General features: G+C 41.9%; 1 protein-coding gene across 1 annotated transcript in view; it reads left to right on the forward strand.

Annotated features, from left to right (window-relative positions):
- LOC122563963 (rap1 GTPase-activating protein 2) overlaps positions 1-23,491 on the forward strand; it is a 313,908-nt gene that overhangs the window by 90,620 nt on the left and 199,797 nt on the right. The gene's annotated exons all lie outside the window — the stretch shown is intronic.

Raw genomic sequence — 23,491 nt, forward strand, 5'->3', positions numbered from 1 at the left:
CTTCACTCAGCGAGTCGTTAGTTCATGGAATGCCCTGCCAGTAACAGTGGTGGACTCTCCCTCTTTATGGGCATTTAAGAGGGCATTGGATAGGTATATGGAGGATAGTGGGTTAGTGTAGTTTAGGTGGGCTTGGATCGGCGCAACATCGAGGGCCCAAGGGCCTGTACTGCGCTGTATTCTTCTATGTTCTATGTTCTATGTACTTTTAGAACTATTAATCCCACTGATATGAAATGCTGCTACACACACTTAACTCTGAACTTACGTTGTTAATTTGACAAGATGAGAAGTTCTCTTCAAGAAAGATTAGGAATCCAAAAATAGAGATGAGAGAACTGATGTAAATCTATGTCTGAGCTCTTGTAGACATTCTGGTGATGCTGATTTATTTGCCATGAATTACAATGATCAGCTGAATATTTATCCTTACCAATTCACTGTGTCCTGTGCTTCAAGGTCAAGGAGTTGATTCAGGCTTCAAATATTACATTGGATTAGACCTTCTGTATCTCTTTGTTTAAAATCTAACTCATTAAAGTGCAACAAATTGTCTTTTGTTCCCCTGCATTGCCTCCTGATGGAAGTTAAGTCTTCAAATATGAAAATGGCTTCTGTTTGTCTTGGTACAATCCCCATTAGAGCTGACAATGTCTCCCAGAGAGCTGACGCATTATTTTGTAATCTTTGCTGCAGCAAAGTAATAACCCTTTCCAGTTTCAGACTGTTGGCTCTGGATAATCATAGGCTTGATTGGAGAATTAATCAAGACGTAGCAAATACAAAGTAGGGCCACCAAGTCTGCTTCTTCAGAGACCATGGATAATTTACCTCATCATGGATACCTTTCAAAGTGCTAAGAATTAAAACAGGCTCCCACTTTTACACTATTGCATCCTGTTGATACTTTTGAAAGAATATTTCTCTTCCTGTCCCTCTCTGAGGGATGCTCACTTTGAAGGGTTACCCAAAATTTCCTTTTCCATTTAACTTAACAGTCTCAAAACTGTGATACCTTCCCTAACATGGACATTTAAATTTATCATAAAGGTTAAGCTAGATATGCTACTACTTAGTATTAAAAATTACATACTTTAAATTAATCAAATGGGCTGTTGCTTTTGCTTCTGAAAGGTTGACAGTCACCCTACGAACTGCGCTAGTTTGAACTAAAGATTTCTGCTCCCATCTTTAATGAAATTGATAATTCGTTCCAATATTTGAAACATCCAGTGATTTCTGAAAAACCACCACTCTCCTCCGCTATCTCTTTCAGAACTCTGGGGTGTAGTCCATCTGGTCCAGGAGATTAATCCACCTTCAGACCTCCCAGCACCTTCTCCTTAGTGATGGCCACTCCACTCATCTCTGCCCCCTGATTTTCTTGAAGTTCTGGCATGCTGCTGATGTCTCCCTCTGTGAAAACAGATGCAGAGCACCTATTCAGTTCTTCCACCATTACTTCATTCCCCATTACTACATCTCTAGCCTTATTTCTCATCAGCCCAGTGGTCACTCTTGCCTCTCTCTTACCTTGTAGAAATGCAAAAAAAAGTTTTGGAATCTCCTTTTATAGTACCAGCTAGCCTACTGTCAAATTTCATTTTCTCCCCCTTGTTTTTTTTAAGTTATCCTCTATCAAAATGGGACATAAAATGTCTTTGGCGCAAAGGATTAAGGAGAATCCCATGGCATTTTATACATATATTAGGAGTAAGACAGTAGCTAGAAAAAGGGTAGGCCCTCCTAAGGACACAGGAGAGAATTTATGCATGGAAGTAGAGGAAGTGGGTCTTTAATGTGTATTTTGCATTGGTATTCATGAAGGTGAAGGACATGGACGCTGGTAAAATCAGGGAGGGGTATGTTGATACTCTGGGGCATTGTCAATATTAAGAAGGAGGAGGTATTGTGTGTCTTGAAAACATTTCGGTAGGTAAATCCCCAGGACCTGATGGGATCCATCCCAGGATACTGAAGGAGGCAAGGGAGAAGATTGCTGAGGCCTTGACAGAAGTCTTTATATCTTCTTTAGCTACAATGAAGATCCCAGAAGACTGGTGAGTGGCCAATGTTGTTCCCTTGTTTAAGAAGGGCAACAGGATTAATCCAGGCCAGTGAGCCTTACATCAGTGACAGGGAAATTATTGGGAAGGTTCTTAAAAAGAGGATTTACTGTCATTTGGAAAAGAATTGACTTACTAGAGATGGTCAGCATGGCTCTGTGTGGGGGAGATCTTGTCTCACAAATCTGATTGAGATCAGGAAACTATTGGAGTAAATTCTGAAGGAGACAATTAATATTCACTTGGAAGAGCATAGGTTAATTAGGGATGGTCGGCATGGCTTTTTCAGAGGGAGGTCATGCCTAATAAATCAGTGAAAATTTTCTGAAAATGTGTTCAAGGTTATGGATGAGGGAAGTTCAGCTGATGTAGTTTATATGGATTTTAACAAAGTTTTTAACAAGGTACCAAATGGAAGACAGATTAAGAAGGTTAAAGCACGTGGATTTTGGGGACACTTGGAGAAGTGGATCATAAACTGGCTTAGTAATAGGACACAAAGACTGTACAAGTGACTGGCAGTCAGTGCCCAATAGTGTACAACAAGGATCAGTACTGGGACTGTTATTGCTTGTTATATGCATAAGAAAAGAATTATAAGGATGTTGCTGGGACTGGAGGGTTTGAATTCAAGAGGGAGGCTGAATAGGCTGTGACCTTTTCTCCCTGAAGTGTCCGAAGCCAAGGGATGACCTTATAGAAGTTTATAAAATCACGTGGGCATGGATAGGGTAGTTGGTCAAGGTCTTTTTCCGAGGGTGGAGGAGTCCAAAGCTGGAGGGCATAGGTTTAAGGTGAGAGGGGGAAAGATTTAAAAAGGACCTGAAGGGTAACCTTTTCATTCAAGAGGGTGGTGCATGTATGGAATGAGCTGCCAGATGAAGTGGTGGAGGCTGGCACAATTGCAGCATTTAAAAAGCACTTTGATGGATATATGAATAGGAAAGGTTGAGAGGGATATGGGCCAAATGCTGGCAAATGGGACTAGATCAGGCTGGGATGCCTGGTCAGCGCAGATGAGTTGGACCAAAGGGTCTTTTTCCACGCTGTATGACTCTGTCATTCTATGTGACTTGGGAGTGAGAGTTTGGCCCCTTCAAACCTGTTGCGTGATTCAGTAAGACTGTGGCTAACTTTGTTGTGGTCTCAGTTCTACTTTCCTGTGTATGTCCCATAACCAGGTTCACCTCGAAGCTGCAACTGCACCAAGGCTCCTCACTCGGCGATTGACGTCAGCACACCCATCATGGCATTGACATCTGATTCTGGAAATCACTGTTGCATGCAGACCTCAGAGCACAATACAGCCAGAAAAACATTAGCGAGAATGCTGCCTATACCTTTTGACTCCAAAGTCTATCTAATTCAACCTTGAATAAATTTAAAGACTCAGCCTTTAGTACTTTCTGGGGAAGGGACTTTCAAACACTAATGACCATCTGAAAGAAAATGTTTTGCCTCATCCCTATCTTGTAAAACGGGCACCTCTTAAATTCTAAAGTTCCCCCAACTGAAACGTAATAGGATGGCTTGAAGATAAATTATCTCTTTAAAATAATTGTTTTGGTTTTCCTTTAATCTGAGGGATGTAAAGATGACCTAAAGTCACCTTTCCACTCTCCATTTAATTTTATTTTTGGATCCAAGTTGCTCAGAAAGATCAATCAAAGTGGGAAACTGCCTCCACTTAATGTCTGGAATTGTTTTCGATTAGAATATGCCCAATCTGTGCCTAAAGCTCTGGAAAATACAGTTAAATGACTGATCGATAAAGAGAACCTGAAACATATTGCTGTTCCCTTTGACTTTGAAATGATGCATCTAAAAAGCAAAGAGCAAAATCTACAAATCTCCTGCAGAACTAATCCCAGCAAGGAACTAATTCAGTTTTGATTCTATTGTTGGACATTTCTTAAGATTGGTGCCTTGAAAATAACACAATTTTTATTTTGTAATTCGTTTGTAGGATAAGGGCATCACTGGCTGGGCCAGCATTTATTGTTATTGCTCCGAGGGCAGTTAGGAGTAAACCACATCACTGTGGGTCTAGAGTCACATGTAGGCCAGACCAAGTAAGGATGGCAGTTTCCTTTCCTGAAGGACATTAGTGAACCAGCTGGGTTTTTCCAACAGTAGATTCATGGTCAACATTAGACCAGATATCTATTTAATTCAAATTCCACCATCTGCTATGGCAGGATTCAAACCTGGATTTCTGGATTAACAGTCCCGTGATAATTCCACTCGACCATCACCTCCCTAAATGTGGGATTAGGTTTATCATTATATTCTGGAACATTAACAGAAGAAACCCAAGGGGCTTAGTTTAACATCATCTACCCAGGATCAGGTCCAACATTGACCCAGTGTTGAGGCTTTCCACTCTCCATAACGTGAGACTTGTTAAGGGATTCTGTGATCTCTTGAGAATCTCAGCTAAGTGCTGGGTGGCACTGATAGCAGCATTCTTTAGTGGGGACTTGCAGCATGGAACCACAGGGATAGCCAAGCAACCAATCAGATTAAAGAATTTTCACAGACTGCCCCCTCACCCCAATCCCCAAGCAAGAAATAATAGAATCAAAGTCACTTCTAACAATGAATTACAAGGCGCAAGTTAATGTTTGGGACACACCAATGTGGTGAAGATTGAAAGTATGCTGAAGAAACTAGCCTTTAAAAAGTACAGTTTAAAACATTTCATTAATTGGTCATTTATCTGTACCCCACATTTAGAAAATTAGTTTATCAACACCAGTTCTATGATGAACCCAATATTATTAATCAGGTTGTTGTTGACAATCGATTGATCTGGTTAATCATGGAACAGTCATAAGAGAAAAGATACAGGAGTAGGTCATTCTGCCTCTCGAGCTTGCTATCCAATTCAATAAAATCATGTCTTATCTGATTCTTCCCTTAATTTTGCCATTTTCTCCTATCTCCCTTGACCCTTGACTCAGTCTCCATGACCCACCCTCCAATTGAACTAGGAAGAAAAGATTGCAACATCAGGATTTCCTTGCACCCCAATATCCTGAACTCTGTTTCAGTGGGACAATTACCATTTTTACATTTGCGTATGGGATGTGAGTGTGGCTAGTGAGGCAAGCTTTTATTGTCCATCCCTAACCTTTCTTTTGTTCATTCATGGGGCATGGGTGTCTTTGGCTGGGCCATCATTTATTACCCATCCCTAAATACCTTCGAGAAAGTGGTGGTGAGCTGCCTCCTGAAATCACTTCAGGTCCATTTGATTTAGGGATATCAGCAATGCTTTCCAGAAGGGAGTAGTACACTGCTTTCATGGGCCATGCTCATCTACAGATGTTGGGTGCACCCACAGTGCTGTTAGGTAAAGTGTGCCAGGATTTTTATCCACTGGTACAGGTGGCAATATAATTAAACGCAAAATGGTGCGTGACTTGCAGGGCAACTTGCACATACTGGTGCTCCTATGCATGAGCTGCTCTGGCCTTCTAACTGGTGGAGGTCAGGAGTTTGGGAGGTGTTGTTGAAGAATTCTTAGTGAGTGTACACTGCTGCCATTGGGCATCATTGGTGGAGGAAGTGGATGTTGAAGCTGGTGGATGGGGCACTGGTTTACCTGTTTTAGTAACTCTTGATGTAGTATAGTGTCAAATTATACTTGACAATGTGTCTTGAGATGTTTAACTCTGTTAGAGGTACAATAGAATTGTAAGTTGTTATTGTACAGCCAGATCCAATCAATGTCCTCGGATTTAGAAAGAGAAACATTTCAGGAATATTTGTATGTCGTATGTTTTATATTGTTGAATATTTCATTTCTCAGATTTATGCAGTGATGACACTAGTTTCTACGAGTATAACAGGTTTTACATACAATATTTTAAAACATCTACCCCATCTTTCAAATATGGCTTCCAGCTCTTTACGTAGTTCATTTTCTGTTCTGAGTCCACACCCAGGCTTACCTAATCAAGCATAGTGAGCATGAGTGGTAAACAGATTCACATAATCAAACTCTGAACAATTGAATATGTCACCAAGTCTCCTGTGGTCATATTCCTAGCTCTGAGATAGGAGGCCCAGGTTCAAATCTCACCTGCTCCAGAGATGTGTACTAGCATCTCCGAGCAGGTTCATTAGAAAACATCTTGAAGGTGACACCTCAGGCTGCCATGTCAGCTTTACTTTATTGGACAGCCAACCACTCAATGGGCACAAACAATTTCACGGTAGCTCAACCTGGATTTTTCAAAATGCCTGAGTGATAGTTTTCAAATTTTAGTATCAGAGGGAATTTTAATTAGGGACAAGCAGCTGAATTGAAATTGAATTGAATTTATTATCATGTGTACCGAGGCACAGTGAAAAGCTTTGTCTTGCAAGCAATACAGGCAGATCAGAGTTAAGTAGCATAGATAAGTAAATGATAGGTAAATAATGGCAAAAACAAAAACACAGGTTCAGGCAAATGTTAGGAGTTTGAGAGTCCATTCAGTATTCTAACAACAGCAGGGTAGAAACTGTTACAAAACCGGCTGGTGCGCATTCAGGCTTCGGTACCTTCTCCCCGATGGTAGAGGTTGTAGAAAAACATTGCCAGGGTGGGATGGATCTTTGAGAATGCTGGCAGCCTTTCCTTGACAGCGGTCCTGGTAGATGGATTCTATAGGTGGGAGGTTGGCCTTTGTGATTGTCCGGGGCAAGTTCACCACTCTCTGTAACCGTCTCCGCTCTTGAATGGTACAGTTGACATACTAGGTAGTGATACATCCAGCTCATAAAAAGAAAAGAATGAGAGGGCATCCATTTAAAATGAAGTGCATAAAAAACAGGAGGGATATGAGAAAAAAAATTCACACAGCAGAGTGTCAGGATTTGGAAATGTGCTCGAGCTAGGTTCAATTTGAAGCATTCAGGAGGGTATTAGGTTTCCTCTGGGTGCTCCAGTTTCCTCCCACAATCCAAAGATGTGCAGATTAGATGAATTGACCATGTTAAATTGCCCTTAGCGTTCAGGGATATGTAGGTTAGGTGCATTAGTTAGGGGGAAATGTAGATGATAGGGGTAGGGAATGGTTCTGAGTGGGTTGCTCTTCAGAGGGGTAGTGTGGACTTGTTGGGCTAAATGGTCTGTCTCCACACTGTAGGGATTCTATGATAATTTGGATGGAAATGGTGTGCAGGGAAAAGGCAGGAGATTAGCACAAGGTAATAGATCTGGTGCAGGTGTGATGGGCTGAATGGCCTCCTTCTGCAGCATGGTTTTAATAATGATAATGTGCTATTGTGGTAACATAGGATGGGCTCACTGCAAGCCATCTTACAGGGTGGGATTTAAGAAGCATCATGTGAGCCTCCATTACAAAGGCAATACCTTCTTCATGTTGTCCAAAGTTAATTAACATCAACGTACACCAGAAGAACTTGGATTGGCAGATGGAGTTTAATTCAGATAAATGCGAGGTGCTGCATTTTGGGAAAGCAAATCTTAGTAGGACTTATACACTTAATGGTAAGGTCCTAGGGAGTGTTGCTGAACAAAGAGACCTTGAAGTGCAGGTTCATAGCTCCTTGAAAATGGAGTCGCAGGTAGATAGGATAGTGAAGAAGGCATTTGGTATGCTTTCCTTTATTGGTCAGAGTATTGAGTACAGGAGTTGGGAGGTCATGTTGCGGCTGTACAGGACATTGGTTAGGCCACTGTTGGAATATTGCGTGCAATTCTGTCTCCTTCCTATTGAAAAGACGTTGTGAAACTTGAAAGGGTTCAGAAAAAATTTACAAGGATTTTTGCCAGGGTTGGAGGATTTGAGCTATGGAGAAAGGCTGAACAGGTTGGGCTCCCTGGAGGGTTGGAGGCTGAGGGGTGACCTTATAGAGGTTTACAAAATTATGAGGGGCATGGATAGGGTAAATAGGCAAAGTCTTTTCCCTGGGATCGGGAAGTCTAGAATTAGAAGGCATATGTTTAGGGTGAGAGAGGAAAGATATTAAATATACCTAAGGGGCAACTTTTTCACACAGAGTATGAAGTATGGAAGTGTATGGAATGAGATGCCAGAGGAAGTGGTACAATTGCAACATTTAAGAGGCACTTGGATGGGTATATGAATAGGAACGGTTTGGAGGGATATGGACTGGATGCTGGCAGGTGGGACTAGAATGGGATGGAATATCTGGTCAGCATGGACGGGTTGGACCGAAGGGTCTGTTTCAATGCTGTACATCTCTATGACTCTATGACTATGACTCTTAAGAAAGCGGTGTCCTTGGGACTGAACCGTGACACGGCTCTTGCTGTTCCATAGCAGATGTAGCTCCGAGGAGTGCTTAGTCATGACATAAAGATGTAAAAGAGTACTAACAGACCTTTTCTGTTCCTAAATGGTCATGTTCAGAAGAATTATGATTGACCCTTTAACTTGATCATTAGCAGCTAGATGTATGTCGTGCTGCTGGTTCCAATTAAAACTGGGAACAGCAGCTGAGACTCTTTTAAAACTAGTTTTAATAAAAAATAAGAGTATTTTTCGAATGGAGAATTGATAGGTATCTGTGTCTTAATGGCTACACTATACAAAGAAAAAAAAACTTGCAAAATAAAATCTCAAAACCTATGCTTAAGGGAGCAAATGACAAAGAGATGATATTATCTGATGTCAAAAGCCTATTAACTTCTCCAAACCTTCTGGTAACTGTTGCTAGGTAAATTTATTTGTTCATTTGTTTGAAATGATGAATACAAGTAAGTGTTGTGAGTTAGATATTGTGTGGCTAAAGGTGTTATTATCATTGGCTACAGAGCTTTATGTCATTTTGGCTATGCTTTATCCTCAAGCCCCATCGTTCCTCCATTTCTTCTGTTATCATTGAAGCCTTTTGTAGGCCCACCTTAAGCTTTCAGTCGCCTCTCCTCAACTCTCACAGAATAGCTCATTGCCAGGTCTTTGATTTGATTTATTATTGTCACATATACCGAGGTGCAGTAAAAAGGTTTGTTTTGCGTACAGTACAGGCAGATCGTAACTTACAAAAGATCATAGGGTGGTTGAGCAGAGCGAGGAATACAAAGTTAAAGCTGCAAAGAAGATGCACAAGAAGTAAGATCAACATTAGATTTGAAATTTGGGAGATCCATTTAGAAGTCCAATAACAGCGGGAAAGAAGCTGTTCTTGAGCCTATTGGTACGTGTGTTTGAGCTTTTGTATCTTTGGCCTGACGGAAGAGGTTAGAAGAGATTATAGCCAGGGTTGGGGGGCTAGTGGCTTTGATAATGTTGGTTGCCTTTCTGAGGCAGTGAGAAGTATAGATGGAGTCAATGGATGGAAGGTTGGCTTGCGTGATGGTTTGGGCTGTGTTCACAACTCTCTGTAGTTTTTTTTTATGATCCTGGGCAGAGCCTTATTCCTTTCATATAATTTCTCTGTTCTCTCCCTTGCCCTGTAAAGTTCTTCTACAAGGGAAGTATTCTCTAAATGTTATTTATCCCTTGTTGTAGATGGTCAAACTCTCTTTAGGGCCTATCGTTTTGGACCTGAACATTGTGCAGTCTACCTCAGATTAGCCTGGAAGAGGAAGGTGTCTCTTAAATTTGAACAAATTGAATCGCTTTTTGACCTTGTTCATACCAATCCCCTTGAAGAAATACTATTGCCTAGCTCCTGGACAAAGATAATTGTTGTTGTTGGGGTTATCCTGGATTTGGTGTACCATGTCCTTGGACACTTGAGCCACCAAACTTATTGAACAAGCTGCCTCATGCTGTTACTTTGCAATAGACCCACAAGAGATTTTCTCCACTGATGGGATGCTGCAGTCAAGCTAAAAAGATATTTTGTCTCCCACAGAAATGATCAATATGGTATATGAGTTTCAGTGCTGGAGTGGTGCCATATATGTAGGCCATACATCCCAATGATTGGTGCACTGCATCAAACGGCAGCTCTCATTCACCATCCTCAGTGACCATCCTGTTGCGTGTACTCAACCAGTCTGTGCTTGCAAGCCTCAGATCATATTCCCACTGTTAGATGTGATGTTGCTATTCAACAACATTTATTAAACATTTCAGGCTTTGTTAAGGATTACACCAGAAACCAATTTAAGATTACCCGTTGCGATTGCAGTATGATGCATTTGCATATTCTAAAAGCAAAAGATATCGACACGCAAGACCCTATTTTCTAAAGGCAAAAGGAACTCATACCTATTTTGTACCTTTTATTCATAAAACTGCCAATTTCTGCCTTTGCTAGGTAAAATCCTGACCAATCAAAGTCTACCTGCCTGGTCTGAGATCTAAGATTGACAGTTAACTGTTCCTGTTGCAGCTCCATACCAACAATGACACACCAAAACACCCTCTTCTGATGCTTTATAAATTTGCTGTCCCTTTCTCAAGTTTGTTTCTTGCACCCTGGTCCTGATGACTGCAAGTGTAAAAGCTTGATTTTCCCATCTCTGATGAGCGATGTTGTTAATGTTACAGATGACAGCAGTGCAAGCCTGTTGGATCCAAACCATACTGCTGGGTCTATATTGGTTTGTTATCTGGAGAAACCAAGCTCAGACTGTATGCAGCAGAAAGTGAGGACTGCAGATGCTGGAGATCAGAATCGAGAGTGTGGTGCTGGAAAAGCACAGCTTGTCAGGCAGCATTCGAGGAGCAGGAGAATCGATGTTTCAAGCATATGGCCTTCATCAGAAATCTGACATCGAAGATTGACAAAGGGCTTATGCCCGAAACTTTGATTCTCCTGCTCCTCGGATGCTGCCTGACCTGCTGTGCTTTTCCAGCACAACACTCTCGACTCAGAATGCATGCAGACTTACATTCATGAGTTATCCCACACATTCGTGCAAAGTTGAGACATCTCCACATGATGCAAAATATATCCTAGAGCTGCACAATGTCACAAATCACCAACTAAGTGCTGAAAAATGGGATCAGAACAGACAAATGCTTGATGGCCAGTGAGGCTAGAATGAGCCAAAAGGCCTTTTCTCCATGCTGTAAAGATTATTTGACTCTATAACTGTAAATCACTGAGTATAGAAAAGAGGTCTGTCGTGAGTAAGGTTTTTCTGACACAATGACATGTTGAATTGAATCAGTGTTATGTTTAACAAACAGACACGCTAAAAGAAAAGGTTCTGTTAAACAGTCGCTGTGCTCTTTTAAAGGTTTTGTCCGTGACATGAGATGAGTAGCAAGTGGATTTACATTTGCAAGGAAGAGCCTGCTATTCACACGAAGGTTTGCATGGGTGTCCACAGTGTGGTGACTCTCACTGTTCCTGTCTTGGCAAGTGGCTGCAGTGAAACATTTGAGTTCAAAGAATATGAAAATCAGGCAGGGTGCAAAATGAGGAAGTAACATTACTGCTCCTTCAATCATCCCCATGTGCTTTTGCTGTTCACTTGTTGATCTTTTGCAAACAGGCACTATCCTTTCAAGCTCATCTCCAACCTCGCCAACCAAAAACAGAATTTGAAGGGCTTATGCCCGAAACGTCGATTCTCCTGTTCCCTGGATGCTGCCTGACCTGCTGCGCTTTTCCAGCAACACATTTCCAGCTCTGAGCAAAAATGTTGCCAGTAAATTACCCATGTTCCTTTGTTCTCCACTTCAGGACGGGCTCCAGAATTACATTTATTAACAAATTTCTCTTTGTGTAAAAACTAAAACCATAGATTCCTGTTTTCACTAATGCATTGCCTCTGGTGTCAATCTATATGGGTTGATTAATATTTTTTCACATCAAGATGTCAATAAATGTAGGGGGGAGACTTCAGAATTTTGCTCCACAGATGGATAAAGCTGGCAATACCACTGTGACAGTTGACCTAGAAACATTGAATAGCAAGTGGCGTGTGAGCAACTTACACTGGGAAATGTCAGAAAAGTGCAATCAAAATTGTAATAAGAAGCAAATTTTGTGGATAGGAAATAGGATTTCTATAGGTTTGTTGCTCCTCTGAAAAGCCTAGTCAATCATGTTCAGTATTTTCTTGTGTATTAAAGTCACATATATTCATCTCTTTTGCTGACTTACATTACTATGGTGACTACACTTCAAAAGTTATGCATTGGTTTTCCAATCAGAGATGAGGAAGGATAATATACAAACATGTATTACTTCAACCAAATAGTGGGGGGATTGATTCAGTTGCATTTAAAAGTATGGAAAATGTTTTAAGACCTTTACTGCAACAAATAAAAATCAACATTGACTAAACATTACTTAACAGGTAATCAATACATCAAACTTCTGAAAAGGTATTGTCTATTAACTTTTTAACACAGTCAAAAATTCCATGTTTATACATTACACCATGTAATCAGCAGGAATATAGTCTTGTGTTTAGAGTCCTAAGATCCTCCTACCTCTTCTCCCTATTCCACCAGGACCTTTGTAAACAAAATCTCCTTAGCACAGTCCTCTAAGCACAATTACATATACTTCCAGTAAAGGGAGAAGAATTAGTCATTTTGTTAATGTTAAGATGTCAAATGTTGCTGCCTGGTATTAATACCTAGATTAAGTAATGGTGGGTCAACAATTATTGCCTTCTCAAGCATTTGTTATGTCCATATAGTGCCCAATAACCTTTTAAAAAGAGGGATGAATTTCCCAGTGACCAATGGAAATAATCGCCAGACAAGGTTTCACATTTTAAGACTTTTACTGTAACAAACAAACTAAACTCAACATCGACTGAATGTTACTTAACAAGCAAATAATACAGATAGAAAAGATACTTCCCCAATAAGTAATACAACCAAAATACATTCCGAAACATATTTACTTCAGACCATTTTCTTAGCAGATGTGGAGCTTTGAATATTAAGTTTCACACTCTTCCCGACCTTTCTGCATGTTCTCACCTCTCTGTCATGTTAAGGCAAGTGTTCCTGTGTGCTTTAAAAGTCATTGCACTCAGTCTTCTGAATATCCCCAAATTGAGTTCCTGTAGTGATCTGATTGTCAATAAGTTTCAATTACTGCTCACATGGGGCTGTTTCCAGGTTCAGTTTACAATGATCGCTGTCCTCCTATTCAGGACACTTTATTTCGTCTTGGGGTGAAGAAGACAATTTAAAACAGAACCACCTTATGAACTCTCATATTCATAACACACCTTTACTTAGGAGGATTTTAATATAGGCATGTACTTTAGGAGAGAAATTATAGAATCTGCCTCAGCAAACATTTAAAGTTAAACTAAAACTTCTTAGTAAGGAGTCAAAGGTGTATGATCTGGATCCTAGAAATGAAACTAATAGATAATGATTTCCAGTACAGTTGAGTTCCCTATTACTTATCGTGTTAGATTTAAACATGTTTACCATTAGTAATTTACATTAGGGATCTATTAACTGTCCCTTGCAGAGACCTGTCAAACCAAAGTCGCTAATAAATGTGTCTGTGTGAAGTCTGGTCACATACCGTTTTGATAATATAACCAGCTCCAAACACTGCTAATCAGTTTATATTGTGCTCACAAACTGACAGCATCATGAGCTTTGAAATTTAAAGTGGTAACTGCACGATGACTGAGATTCCTTGCTTCAACTTTCAACTGCAATGTTTGGTTCTTGTGTTTTATGCAACATACATTTGTTCCTTGTTTAGCCTTTTATTTGTTTAGAACAAAAGTTTGGGAAGGGTGCAAGACTGGTGTGTGGGAAAACCTTATGCATTGACCATGTTGCTCATGATTGATGTGGGATTATCTACACCCATAAACTACTAACCCTGAAGTTTATAACCGCAGAAATCAAACCAGTTAGTTTGGAAAGGGGAGGCTGAAACACTACCCTCCACAACACACAACTAAAGACAGTATAAGACCAATAATCCTTTACCTATAAAGGAATATCCTCTGTCAAGTCTTCTATTCTGTTTATACAGTACATTCTGACAATAATCTGATCATATTCCTTTACTTCTGAAAGTCCAATCCTGAATGTTGCATTAATTTTGTTCACCTTACTCTTAATGCATTTTATCAAAGTTTTTTAAAAGGCTTTTTAAACATGATATTAGTACTGGGGCAAGGGATTCTTTAAGCAGTGATAACAACCAAATGGAAATAATTAAATGGAGAATCTGCTGTTTCTCCCATTTTAGAATTTCTACATGAAGACAATAGGAAATGATGCCAAAGTAGCGGCTAAATTTAATTCAAAATGCATGGAGGCAATTCTGAGAATCAATAGAAATGGCTGTAGATATATAGCAATAAGATATAATTAGCTGAGCATGTAGATACGTTGAAAGAGCTGTACCATTATTAGAACAGAAAGATTAATTGTGTGTGTACTGCGCGTGGGCCATGATTATAAATACCAGAAAGCAAACACCATTTGAGATTTTAACCTGAAGATAAAATGTACAATGCTTTGAATAGTAGTCAGCAGAGTCTGATATCCATCTATCATACCATTCATTGTGGTTATCATCCAACAGCTGTCCAATGCCATTATCTACATTCACTGACCTTTACAAACGTGTCTCTTCACTCTTTATTATGTTTGATTTTTCATCCCCTCCACCACCCCGAAGTTGTTTCAAATACAGTTGAACTTGCATGCACAATCCTAACAAAAACTAACTTCGGAAAATACAGAGAGCCCCATTTCTGCTGCTGACAATGTTGGAATCACTTCTCAGCATTTTGTGTAGCTTTCTCCACAGTCATGCATTCTGTTATTTGCGAGTATTACTTCATATTTTGACGTTTTATCTCAGTTGACCCTCACAATCCATGTTTCCCAAGGCGACATGGCTCATTCATTGGTCAGCGGAGCATTGAGCCTGTATGTAGATCCCAGGTAAACTGTCCAGAGACTTGCTCTCAATCTCCTGCTGTAACATTTATGGAGGATCAGCAGAGACTCTGAAGTAATGTCGACACACTGTTCCTTCAATGTTCCTCAGCAAATGATGCGGAGATTCTGGAGGCAAGCTTTAATGCCTGATCTAAGCTGAATAAGCTGACCCCAGTCCAGACGCAATAGTTCACCTCAAAATCCTCAACTTGAAGCAGAGAACAGAAGAACCGAACATAGATGACTCCTCCTGATGTTTATCGTTTTGGGATATATGTGTTTTGACAACTTTGGGCTTGAGTCAACTAAGATTATTAATAGAGAATGTCACTAGCAAAATGGAGGCATTGCTACACACTCAAAGTGTCTCACAAGTTAGTTTTATAACAGAACGTTTGTTGGGCATGGTGATGGCTGAGTGCAACATGTTGGATCATCGTTATTTCCTATTTTAGCCATAGCACAGATGGCATTAACACCTCTTCCTATGTCCTCTTCACAACTTTACCTACCTCTCTTTGTGTCATTTAACAATTTAAAAATTTAACAACTGTACCTTTGGTCCCTTTATCCAAGTCATTTATATAAATTGTACAAAGTTAAAAATCACACAACACCAGGTTATAGTCCAACAGGTTTAATTGGAAGCACACTAGCTTTCGGAGCGACGCTCCTTCATCAGGTAATCGCCTGATGAAGGAGCGTCACTCCGAAAGCTAGTGTGCTTCCAATTAAACCTGTTGGACTATAACCTGGTGTTGTGTGATTTTTAACTTTGTACACCCCAGTCCAACACCGGCATCTCCAAATCATATAAATTGTAAATAGCTAAGACTCCGGCATCAATCTCTATGGTACACCAAAGCATCAAACATCTTCCCTGTGACAGGTGTGAAGCTAATTAGCATGTGGTTTCCTGTTCTCTCTCTTTTTGAATCAAGGAGTTATGTTTGTTATTTTCCATTGTAATGGTAACCTACTGGAAGCTAGGGAATTTTGGAAAAGTGTAAGTAAAAATACACCAACTGTCTTACCAGCCACTTCTTTTAAGATCCTAGAATTAAGTCCATCTGGACCCAGGGACTTGTAAGCTCATGGCTCAGTACCCCTACCCGAGTGGCTGCAAATTATGTGAGCTCCTCTCTCCCTTCCACTTCCTGATTTACAGCTATTTCTGGGATGTTACTTGAATCATCTGATGAAAGAAGGCATTAATTAGCAAGTCTGCGATTTATTAACACTTGAATATGCTGATGATTGCACAGAGTTAGATGGTCCCTGCTGTCTGATTCTCTGCAGTGTTAACATTGAAACCTCCACCTCAGGAATAATGTGGTTTTTGATGTGCATTCCTCCATTGAAACTAGGTGGAATTTAATTCAGGGCTTTAAGGATCTTTTCCTCCCCGATTTTCCAAATGTTCCTTATTTCTTTCTCTTGAATTAATCACAACAAGTTAGATGTGACACATGAGAATCACTGAAGCTGCAAGAGACAGTTCAATTGACAAATGAGCACTGTATTCGCCAGTAATAGTGTCTGAGTTAATCAGTAACTAGGAGTCGGTTTGCTCAGGAAATATGCGACACCAAGGAATGTTAGACTTCAATACACATTTTTGTGCATTTAGTTTTCAAGTTAGCTAACAGCTCCATGGAATGATTCAGTGGGTTTGAGTGATCCTTTTCAAAGTAGAGTCTTGCAAATTACAATGAATACTTAACAGTGCAAGGAATGTTTATACTGTGTGAGCATTCAGAGTCTTTGGAGTTACTTTTGAATTTTACAGAATTCAAATATCACAGAATGTGGGAGTGTCTGTTGTCGTCCCACACAGCCATCTGTCTCAAAGCAGGTAGTTTGTGACCTTGTATGCCTTATCAAAGTGGGCACTGAGCTGAAACTATTCACAAATGAAAACAATAACGTTTTCCTTGTCAACCTGTTCAGAGATGTTATTACACACAGTTGGAGTAGACATTCTCCTGGCTCAGAGGAGGACACTACCAATGTGCTACATGACACCACCAATGTGCTACATGACACTGTAATGTATTGTTCCAAGCTTACTGACTGGTGGGTTTCAATCTGGAACAGCTCTGACCTGTGGAGAATTGCTTTAATTCTGGCTTCCCTGATTTCAGTAAAAGGGAAGCATTACCAGCGTGCAGACAGTTAACGGTGTCAGACGATGCAAGAAGCAGCAAGCCTAATCTGTTTTGACCTTGAGTTTGTGCATCGAATACCAGCCACTTGTCCAAATGCCCATTGTGTGCTGATTGGGAGTCCATGCACTCCGTTCTTCCAGCAAACACTCATTGGAGCAGAAACCTGAATAGATTCCCTTCATCCTGTCACTGCTCCTAACCGGTCTTAAACAGCTCCATTCATGGAAGAAATCCAACTGGTTTCAAAATAGTTAGAGTCATAGAGCTATATAGTACGGAAACAGACCCTTCGGTCCAACCTGTCCATGCCGACCACATATCCCAACCCAATCTAGTCCCACCTGCCAGCACCCGGCCCATATCCCTCCAAATCCTTCCTATTCATAAACCCATCCAGATGCCTTTTAAATGTTGCAATCGTACTAGTCTCTGCCATTTCCTCTGGCAGCTCATTTCAGACATGAACTTGCAACGTGGGTTGATACCTGGGATTTCGATGTTGTGGCTATTACGGAGACATGGGTAGAACAGGGACAGGATTGGCTGTTGCAGGTTCCAGGGTTTAAATGTTTTAGTAGGGTCAGAGGTGGGGGTAAAAGAGGGGGAGGTGTGGCATTGCTTGTCAAAGATAGTATTACAGCGGTGGAAAGGATGATGGATGAAGTCTCGCCATCTGAGGTAGTTTGGGCTGAGGTTAGGAATAGGAAAGGTGAGGTCACCCTGTTAGGAGTTTTCTACAGGCCTCCTAATAGTCCTAGAGATGTAGAAGAAAGGATTGCGAGGATGATTCAGGAGAAGAGTGAAAGTAATAGGGTGGTTGTTATGGGGGACTTTAACTTTCCAGATATTGACTGGGAAGGCTATAGCTCGAGTTCGTTAGATGGGTCAGTGTTTGTCCAATGTTTGCAGGAGGGTTTCCTGACACAATATGTAGACAGGCCAACAAGAGATGAGGCCATACTGGATTTGGTTCTGGATAACGAACCAGGCCAGGTGTTAGAGTTGGAGGTAGATTAGATTAGATTAGATTAGATTAGATTACTTACAGTGTGGAAACAGGCCCTTCGGCCCAACAAGTCCCCACCGACCCGCCGAAGCGCAACCCACCCATTCCCCTACATTTACCCTTTTTACCTAACACTACGGGCAATTTAGCATGGCCAATTCACCTGACCTGCACATCTTTGGACTGTGGGAGGAAACCGGAGCACCCAGAGGAAACCCACGCAGACACGGGGAGAATGTGCAAACTCCACACAGTCAGTCGCCTGAGTCGGGAATTGAACCCAGGTCTCTGGCGCTGTGAGGCAGCAGTGCTAACCACTGTGCCACCGTGCCGCCCACAGGTGAGGTGAGCACTTTGGGGACAGTGACCACAATTCGGTAACTTTTACTCTAGTGATGGAGAGGGATAAGTGTGCACTGCAGGGCAAGAGTTATAGCTGGGGGCAGGGAAAGTATGATGCGGTGAGGCACGACCTAGGATGCGTGGCTTGGAAAAGTAGGCTTCAAGGCATGGGCACAATTGATATGTGGAGCTTGTTCAAGGAGCAACTATTGAGTGTCCTTGATAAGTATGTACCTGTCAGGCAGTGAGAAAAGGGTCGTGTGAGGGAGCCCTGGTTTAATGAGGAATTGGAATCCCTTGTTAAATGGAAGAGGGCGGCCTATGTAAAGATGAGGCGTGAAGGTTCAATTGGGGCGATTGAGATTTATAGGGTAGCCAGGAAGGATCTGAAGAGAGAGCTAAGAGCAGCAAGGAGGGGACATGAAGGTAGGATTAGGGAAAACCCTAAGGCTTTCTATAGGTATGTCAAGAATAAAAGAATGACTAGGGTAGGAATTGGTCCAGTCAAGGATAGGCAGCATCCAGGGAACAGGAGAATCGACGTTTCGGGCATAAGCCCTTCTTCAGGGCTTATGAAGAAGGGCTTATGCCCGAAACGTCGATTCTCCTGTTCCCTGGATGCTGCCTGACCTGCTGCGCTGTTCCAGCAACACATTTTCAGCTCTGATCTCCAGCATCTGCAGACCTCACTTTCTCCTCCAGTCAAGGATAGTAGTGGGAAGTTGCTTGTGGAGGCTGAAGAGATTGGGGAGACACTGAATGAATACTTTTCGTCAGTATTCACTCAGGAACAGGACATTGTTGCCGATGTGAATATTGAGTCACAATTAATTAGAATGGACGGCTTTGAGGTATGTAGGGAAGAGGTGTTGGAAATTCTGGAAAGGGTGAAAATAGATAAGACCCCTGGGCCTGATGGCATTTATCCTAGGATTCTCTGGGAAGCAAGGGAGGAGATTGCAGAGCCATTGGCCTTGATTTTTATGTCCTCATTGTCTACAGGAATAGTGCCAGTAGACTAGAGGGTAGCAAATGTGGTTCCCTTGTTCAAGAAGGGGAGTAGGGATAACCCTAGTAACTATAGGCCGGTGAGTCTCCCTTCTGTTGTGGGCAAAGTCTTAGAGAGAATTGTAAGGGATAGAATTTATGAACATCTGGATAGGAATAATGTGATCAAGGATAGTCAGCATGGTTTTGTGAAGGGCAGGTCGTGCCTTATTGAATTCTTTGAGAAGGTGACTAAGGAGGTAGACGAGGGTAAAGCGGTAGATGTGGTGTATATGGATTTTAGTAAGGCGTTTGATAAGGTTCCCCATGGTAGGCTACTGCAAAAAATACGGAGGTATGGCATTGAGGGTGAGTTGGAGGTTTGGATTAGGAATTGGCTGGCTGGAAGAAGACAGAGGGTAGTAGTTGATGGTAAAGGTTCATCTTGGAGTGCAGTTACTAGCGGTGTTCTGCAAGGATCTGTTTTGGGACCATTGCAGTTTGTCATTTTTTTAAATGACCTGGAGGAGGGGCTAGAAGGTTGGGTGAGCAAGTTTGCGGATGATACGAAAGTCGGTGGAGTTGTTGACAGTGAGGAAGGATGTGTCAGGTTACAGCGGGATATAGATAAGTTGCAGAGCTGGGCAGAAAGGTGGCAAATGGAATTCAATATAGGTAAGTGTGAGGTGATTCACTTTGGTAAGAGTAACAAAAAGATGGGGTACTGGGCTAATGGTCGGATACTTGGTAGTGTGGATGAGCAGAGGGATCTTGGTGTCCATGTACACAGATCTCTGAAAGTTGCCACCCAGGTAAATAGTGCGGTGAAGAAGGCATATGGCGTACTGGCTTTTATTGGTAGAGGAATTGAGTTCCGGAGCCCTGAGGTCATGTTGCAGTTGTATAAGACTCTGGTGCGGCCGCATCTGGAGTATTGTGTGCAGTTTTGGTCGCCATACTATAGGAAGGATGTGGAGGCACTGGAACGGGTGCAGAGGAGGTTTACCAGGATGTTGCCTGGTATGATCGTATGAGGAAAGGCTGAGGCACTTGGGGCTGTTTTCATTGGAGAAAAGAAGGTTTAGGGGTGACTTGATAGTGGTGTACAAGATGATTAGGGGTTTAGATAGGGTTGACCATGAGAACCTTTTTCCACGTATGGAGTCAGCTCTTACGAGGGGGCATAGCTTTAAATTAAGGGGTGGTAGGTATAGGACAGATGTTAGGGGTAGATTCTTTACTCAGCGAGTCGTGAGTTCATGGAATGCCCTGCCAGTAGCAGTGGTGGACTCTCCCTCTTTATGGGCATTTAAACGGGCATTGGATAGGCAAATGGAGGATAGTGGGCTAGTGTAGGTTAGGTGGGCTTGGATCGGCGCAACATCGAGGGCCAAAGGGCCTGTACTGCGCTGTATGTTTCTATGTTCTATGTTCTATGTACACGCAACACCCTTAATGGGCGGCACGGTGGCACAGTGGTCAGCACTGTTGCCTCACAGCACCAGAGACCAGGGTTCAATTCCCCCCTCAGGCGACTGAGTGTGTGGAGTTTGCACATTCTTCCCGTGTCTGCGTGGGTTTCCTCCGGGTGCTCCGGTTTCCTCCCACAGTCCAAAAATGTGCAGGTTAGGTGAATTGGCTATGCTAAATTGCCCGTAGCGGTAGGTGAAGGGATGAAATGTAGGGGAATGTGTCTGGGTGAGTTGCGCTTCGGTGGGTCGCTGTGGGCTTGTTGGGCCAAAGGGCCTGTTTCCACACTGTAAGTGATCTAATCTAATCTCTCTGTGAAAACGTTACCCCTTAGGTCTCTTTTATATCTTTCCCCTCTCACCCTAAATATATGCCCTCTAGTTCTGGACTCCCGCACCCCAGGGAAAAGACTTCGCCTATTTATCCTATCCATGCCCCTCATGATTTTATTAACCTCTATAAGGTCAGTCCTCAGCCTCCGACGCTCCAGGGAAAACAGCCCCAGCCCATTCAACCTCTCCCTATAGCTCAAATCCTCCAACCCTGGCAACATCCTTGTAAATCTTTTCTGAACTCTTTGCCAAAGTCGGGGGTCCTGCTTCGGTTAAATGCCTAGAAAAGCAGCCAAGCGATTTAATTCAGAAGCAAACATCTGGTGTGACTTCTGATTGGGAGCTCTTCTTGACTTTAACAGGCAATTATTTACTTTTACAGGACACTAATCTGCTTTTTTCAGCCTGTCCTGGCCAAATTACTGAATCTTTAGCGTTCACCAAGAGATATACCAGATAGCTTTCATTAATGGTGAATGAAGAATATTATTCATATTATACTTCAACTCAATGGCAGAGATTATAAATTATGGAACAATTAGGGCCAAAAGGCAGTTATAAAGTCAGAGAGTCATACAGCACAGAAACAGACCCTTCAATCCAACTCATTCGTGCCAACCAAACATCCCAATCTGACCTAGTCCCATTTGCCAGCACTTGGGCCATATCTCTCTGAACCCTTCCTACTCACATACCCATCCAAATTCCTAAATGTTGTGATTGTACCAGCCTTCACCACTTCCTCTGGCAGCTCATTTCCATTCACACCCCACCCTCTGCATGAAAAGGTTGCCCCTCAGGTCCTTTTTAAACCTTTTCCCTCTCACCTTAAACCTATGTTGTCTGGTTTTGGACATCCCTGCCCAAGGAAAAACACCTTAGCTATTCACCTGATTCTGTTCCTTTTCTTTCAAATTCAGTTTTTTGTTTTAATTTTTACGTTTATTACTTATCGTTCTTTGGTAGTACAGAACTTGCTACTGCTGAAAAAAGATGCGTTTTGTCAAAGCGATTTGACTTGCACTCATCAAGATAATTTTGCAAGAATTACCGTATGAAGGGAAAACAGCATTTATAATAAATGAGAGAGTGTTGATTGTTTGGCCTGTGGACTCCAGGTATTGCCCTGAATAATGCATTAGTTAATGATGCCTGACAGTTAACTGTCAAGTTTTGTTTCAATTTTATACCAGGTACATTGACTGCAACCTTCCAACTTGCCTTATCCCAGATTCAACCTTCCAACTCGGCACCGCCTTCATGACCTGTCCTACCTGTCCATCTTCCTTCCCACCTATCCGCTCCACCCTCCTGTCCAACTTATCACCATTACCCCCACCTCCATTCACCTATCACATTCTCAGCTACCTTTCCCCCCAGCCCCAGCCCCTCCCATTTATCTCTCCACTCCCTGGGCTCACAAGCTTCATTCCTGATGAAGGGCTTATGCCCGAAATATCGATTCTCCTGCTCCTCAGATGCTGCCTGACCTGCTGTGTTTTTTCCAGCACCACACTCTCGCCATTGACTGTAACTGGTCGAGGCGCTGCCCTGAGAAATGAACCAAACAATAATTATTACTGTTTTGTTCAGTTGAAACAGGCACCTTTTTATTTACTATGACACGAAGAGTTACGTAGTTTAACTGTTATGAAAACATTAGTTCTGTTAATACAAACTCATCTTTCTCAGGTTTGGCAGTTATAACTGGAATCAAAATCTTGCATGATATGAATAATAAAATCAGAACATGCTCAAGATATTCAGGAGGTCAGGCACCAATGGTGGGGAGAGCAACACAGTTAACGTTTCAGATTGATTGACCTGATTATTGCTAATAAGGCTGGGATCAAGTCAGCATATTTGTCAAATCCACCATGGTTTAAAGTGTTCCTTTAGTTCCTAGGTGTATTAGTGGTCTAGGATAAGGCCCACCATCCTGAAGAAGGGTTACACCTCAACTTCTCCACCTCCTGATGTTGCCTGGCTTGCTCTGTTCTTCCAGCCTCCTGCTTATCTCCCAACGTCACAGGAAGCAGAGGTGGCCATACTCCCAGGCAGGTACCACAGCAGACTGTTAGAAAGCCTTGTTTGGGACTCAGTCCCAGTTATTATGGATGTTGTTAGACCTCTAGCCTTCTTGCAGCACACCCTATCACCCAATGCACACTTCCTCCATGCTAACCCATGACTCCTCATTCCCACTTGTATCTCCATGCCATCCCCATAGTCAGGCATTTAGTATCCACTGTTGGCAAATTTCAGGAATTACAGAGAGAGGAAAATGAAAGTA

This window comes from Chiloscyllium plagiosum, unplaced genomic scaffold (genome assembly GCF_037043375.1).
Source record: "Chiloscyllium plagiosum isolate Xiang-an unplaced genomic scaffold, Cpla_swu_hap1 HiC_scaffold_31, whole genome shotgun sequence".
NCBI classification, from domain to species: Eukaryota; Metazoa; Chordata; class Chondrichthyes; order Orectolobiformes; family Hemiscylliidae; genus Chiloscyllium; species Chiloscyllium plagiosum.